Source organism: Amyelois transitella, chromosome 18 (genome assembly GCF_032362555.1).
Source record: "Amyelois transitella isolate CPQ chromosome 18, ilAmyTran1.1, whole genome shotgun sequence".
Lineage (NCBI taxonomy): Eukaryota > Metazoa > Arthropoda > Insecta > Lepidoptera > Pyralidae > Amyelois > Amyelois transitella.
Genome location: NC_083521.1, coordinates 6,137,713 through 6,143,712, shown reverse-complemented (window position 1 = coordinate 6,143,712; position 6,000 = coordinate 6,137,713).

Sequence of the window (6,000 nt, the reverse complement as noted above, 5' to 3'; positions counted from 1 at the left end):
CTGGACAAATGCGGTATTAAGAGAGTTATGAATGTGGATGAAACGAAAGAAGTGTGTAGTGATCATGACAAGTGGAACGATGTAGTCTCTGCTTAACCCTCCAGGAAAGAGGCGTGATTTGTATATGCATATCTTGATTATAACATATTGAAATATCCTCTTCATACACACTGCTGTTTTAAGTTAAATGCGCACTCTAAGCACATGGAAACTGGTCGGCTCCGGCATTATATTACTCACGTCGGGACGTTTAGTCTGGATAAAGGAATCTCTGCCTAACTGCGCTAGACTACCCCAAGTTGTTTCAGCTCGCTGACACTAATCCCTGGATTAGTGGAACACTTCCATGTTTTTCCTCTTTTTGTGTATTATCTTGTTTTCTTGTATTTACAAATTACACAATTAATAGATAAACGAATTCAGGTTAGATAAATTGATAAAATATTTGATGTGATACATAAATGAAATATAAATTGGTAGTTGCCACTTTGTTAAAACAATGGTATATTGATATACCTACCATAAATATTATAGTTATACCATACCTCCGATGAACAAGAGTAAATTTCACCACAATAATTCAAACCTACCCTAAGCAGACAAAAACAATTAGATATTACTTATATCCAAATAAATCCTATGAGCCTTTCGTGTGGCATTTGAATAAAAGATTTCAAAAAATGTACACGTCAATCTCCGGATGTCGCAAAATAAAAACATTAAAACACGTTTTAGGCAAAACAATAAAAACGCTACAGAAAACATGAGCTTTGTTTTCTGTAATTATGTCACATCCGCAAATCCGCGCGCGAACAAAAGCGTGAATCAAATCCGCGACTATAAAAATAAAAAACGAATGTGTGTGTCTGTGTGTTATGAATATTAAGCAACATATTCAACGAAAGGGTCGTTAGATGGATGGGAGCGACGTCCTAGCCGACTCCGAACATGCTGTCAGATAATTGATATTCAGTAAATATTGGCGGATAAAATATCCCGAAAATTGAGTTGCCAAAACCGGCCTAAATTAATTTGCAACTTCATAACAGCTTCGTTTCAACATAAAATTTTTATTAAACGCAAATCCCGGGCTTGCGCAGACTTCGCGCGGTCATTACTTACTTTCATGTAAACAATATCCCATAACCACTCTCTGTAATTTAAATTATTGGTTTTGATGCTTTGATAAACGTTTTTTGGTTTTGAAAAAAAGCGTAGATATTCGTAGAAACACTACATATCATAAAGTCCCCTTTTTTTTGTCTGTTTGTATGCGGTAATCTCAAAAGTTGTGGGCGGATTTTATTTCTGTTTTAAATGTTGGAAAGAGTATTTTGTGAGGAAGGTTTATAATTATAAATGCTTCCCGTGTAAAGTCGGAAGGGGTCGTTAGTTAATAATACACAAATAAATGATTCGACTTTATGAAAAAGAAGCAGGCTCAATATTTATGTGTTAAGGTATTTCACAAAGGTATTCAATTATATTTTCGTAGAAATGAGAGCTGGAATCGGGCTTTGCTATATAATTATTTTCAACCTATTGAGACAATTATACCAGAAGTATAGATACAATTGCCAGTTTAACTCGAAATGAGACAATAAGTTGCATCAAAGACATAGCACCAATATCAATTTGTGCCACGTTCTCGTACAGTTCTCGTGACTGACACACAATAGGCACCAACAACTTAATGTTTCGGAAATATACTTTTCTCAAATGTGTCTGGAAATTTGATCGTTTACTTCGATAACATTCTCGAAGATAAATCGAAAATACTGTATAAGTGTTTTACCAACCTTCATAAGAGCAATCGCGAAATAAAGTTGAATGTACAGAAAACATGGCAACCATGGAGTCTTGGAGAGAATTTTATTAATAAATAAAGAACCAAATATATACATAATTGGATTTTATGTCAATGCGTTACATATATGGTGGATGCCTCATTGATTAAATAGATTGTTGAATTTTAATTGCAAATTGGTTTACATGAGAAAAAAGGCTTCCAATTTTATAACTCTAAATAACTATGTATAAGTTACTTTTTCGTTTTCAAAACTAGAGGAGTCCAACGATTTGATTCTCACTTTATGACAAATAATTGAAAACACTCTAACATCGCGCGCACACTAAGTACATATAATTGTTCAAACTTCTCAAGTTAAAGCTCTTAACGTCATATAAATGCACCGAAGACAATACCTGTCGGGACTTGCCAAATAATTAGATAGGCCAAAATGAGCTAAATGCTAACCAAGTTGCAGCGCAGATCCATTTAACTGTTTCACTAACTTCGCGAATTGGTTGTAGTGCCGTCAGAGAAATGAGTCGGAAATTATATTGTAGCTCTAAGATTTAAACAACTTTAAGTTTGTTCGCTTTAAGTGATTAATGCCTTTTTTATTAATGGATAATGTTCAAATGACTTAATGTTTTTTGTTTTAGAAAGAAAATTATACTAGGAACGGAAAGATGCAATAAATAAATCTGAATCTGAATCTGAAAGAAATTAAAACTTTTTCAAGTTTGGTTGATCGAAATCTAAAAAAGTTTTAGTTTCTTTTTGTGTAATTCTTCAAGTCATATTCGATCTACTACATTATCATCGTTTTAATAAGGAAACAAACTCAATGAAACCAAGTCAGGTAAAAACAAATACTTGTCATTTAAAAAATACAGAAGACATTTTTCACGAAAACATTTTATCTGTATTGTCGTATACATCCAACTCGATTACAATGTTCCTTCACCTGGCCACTTTACTACTACTATAAAAGGCCAAGTTTACTGCCACTCTTAAAAAGGTCACGTTTGTATCAGGTGCATGTGGCAATTTCGGATCTATCGGTACTGTTCGAGTCGGGATCTCGAAGAAGATACTCGTAGGCAGATACCGACCTTAATATAAATAATCGTCCGAAAGACAAAATTTTAAACAATTTAGTTTCGTTTAAACAAATGTATGAAACCTTTTCCAAAATAAAGAAATCATATATATGTTATAATAGGTTTCTGCAATAAAATAAGCAACTTTGAAAATTCTCAAAATTAAGTATTTTTAATGGACTGTGAAATGGAATGGAAGTAGTTTTTATGTAGGTATATATTTTTCAATAGAATAGCTCCGTTCTATATTGCAAGTTGCAAAAAGTTTTATTGGCCAGCATTTTTGCCGCTGTGAAACTCAAATTTGACTCACTCGAATCACCTCCAAACTCAAACAGACTCCGCTGTACATACCTGAAAAAAAAAAACATCACGTATTTGTTGGTCTTCAGCTTAATGCATAACCGAACAATTATTGTCGAGAACGCAGATCGTGAAGTTATGGCGAGTAATGCGAGTAGTTTCAATGAGTTTGCACTTATAGTTTCTTGATCAGCACTCGAAGTCTGCATTGCTTTACGTTATTTTGGGAGAACTAGGATAATTTTCATAGAATGTTTTGCGTTATAGACATTGGCAGTAGCTGCAAATATGATCGGGTACTTCTAGTTGTATTAGAGAGTAAAGAATATTTGTGCTTGATCCACCTGCAATCTTGGCTACCGATTTGAAAACTTGGGTGTGCCTAAAATCATATTTAGTACTTTAATAAAGAGACAAGCTTTGTATTTTGATTAAATTATTTTTGCAGCGAATAGTTTTTATTCTGAACCAAGGGCACAGAGATAGACAAGAAATTTGCATTAGTAGGTAGGTACCCTAGAATACTTTTATTTCTGTACAATATATTCATGCACGTGAAAGGAAAAAGAAAAGGATAGTAAGTAATACCTACCTACGTGAAATAAAACTGTGCCATTTTTGATCAATCAGCCTTGTTAATTAGATAAGGTGCTTGCGCTTTGGCCTGTTTGACCTCTGCCAAAGCTTCAGATAAAATAAAAATACAGAACATACATATTGTAAAGGGCTCGTCTTGCCGCTCATTCATTAAAGTCTGTCAAGGGGTTGAACTACAATTTTGCTACTAAATAAACGATATATTACTTATTTTCATACACTTTCGTGATGTCTACGCAGTATATAACCTCTCGGGACTAACACAATATATAAGTTCTATCTTATTCGCTGCTATTTTGGCAAGCAAAATAGTATTTATTGAACGGAGAAAGTATAGTGAGCCTTGGGATTATAATAAGGCGCCAAAATATCTTTAAAAAGTCCAGCAGAGATTTATTAGAGCGGACAGGCAGACTCGCATTTGTCTCAATTACTGAGACAGGCCATCTGTCAATCAGGCCTCCCGATGGAGTGATTCGTTACAGATTTCATTGGGAAGAAAAGGGAATTATCTTAGTTATATTCAGGGCTGGACTTAGACGTGCAGGGACATCAAATTTGTACCTTTCGAACGTAGAGAAATGTTCAAAATTTTCATGTGAAAGAAGAATTTGTCGACAATTTCAATTGAATACGAAAATAAATATATATATCTTTAAAAGACGGTAAATATTATACACATAAATATTTACATTGGTCTCATATCGCCATGAAATTTCTTATGAGTTACCCTCTTACATTTTTGTGTGTGTCGGTTGCTTTATTATCTGTCATGCTTCGAAGCCCACGCCCGACACGTTGAGTTATACTAAGCAACGTCTTATACAAATATCCTTATTTGATATCATAGTTATCTAATAATGACAAATATTATTAATTTCACAATAATATATAAAAAAATTACAGTTTTCTGATAAGGCTGTCCCCAGGGGTATATGCTCTAATTGTCTTTATGCCTAATCCGGCCCTGGTTAAATACATGCCTCTCTTTGCTCACTTATTACGCAAGACTGCTTAAGTTCGGAAGGCTTGGGGATGTAACATCAAACATGAACCAAACTTCGTGAGGGTTGTGGCTTGGCAGATTGTTATGATTGTGACCCAGATATAGATGACAAGGAATGTGTTTTGGTGTCGTAAACAACAGCAGTGGAGCAAAATAAGAGGTCTGACTAGAGGACAGTAAACACGATTCATATTATTGAGAACCATTGCAGACACAACAGCTATTAATAGAAAAAAATCATATCTCTGTAAAAATGTGGACAAAACTATCACATTCTTTGAATTGATACTTCAATTACGAAAAAAAATTTGGAATCTAGTTATCATCAACATCGTGTGTAACCAAATAAGTTGGTGGTAGTTTTCTGAAGACTTTCTCCACTATATTGAAATCTTGATGTCATGTCACATAGATAGCATCTTATCTACGATTTACCCGAACGAAATACAACATAATTATCACAGCATTATTAAATAATATTAGTAGGTATGTAAGTACATAGTACCTATATAAAAACGAATACTTAAGCAAAATAAACGCAAAAAGTTAAACACAATAATATCCGCGTACATAATAAACCAATACTTCTAAAGCGAGCGTGATGTTATTCCAGCCCCTTCTGCTGGAGAATGTTGCCTTATTTATGTGATGGATATGTGCATATTATCCTACCCTTCCTGGCATGCTTCAGAAACAACTTTCATATTCATTCGGAAACTTCTATCAAAAAACGTGGCGTCCTTATAAAAACATACGGTTTATCCTTCTTAAACTTGTTTACTGCTCGGAGTATGATTAATGCATATTTCATATCGGTTCGATAAATAATATTACACAAGCGAGAGTTGGTCGAAAGCGGCCAACTTCTTGACCATAATTCAGGAAATTTAATCATGACCGGAGCGAGTTGACTAAGTTTGTGAACTCGACTTGCTCGGAAGAAGGGCAAAAACGATGGCAGTTTTTATGTTCCCAGGCCAACCACGGCAGCAATTTAAGTGAGAATTGAATTCTGCAGTTTATAGCCATGTGCGTGTGACTCTCTCGGTGAATAAATCGGAAACTGGGGCACCTCGAGTTATGCTAGTTTGGCGACATTCGAGAGAATTTAACAGTTTCGGCTAGTTAGACTTATGAGGAGCTTAGATATAAAAAATATTTCTAAAACTGTATCTATTTGTTCGAATAACATCAGATTTTTAGCT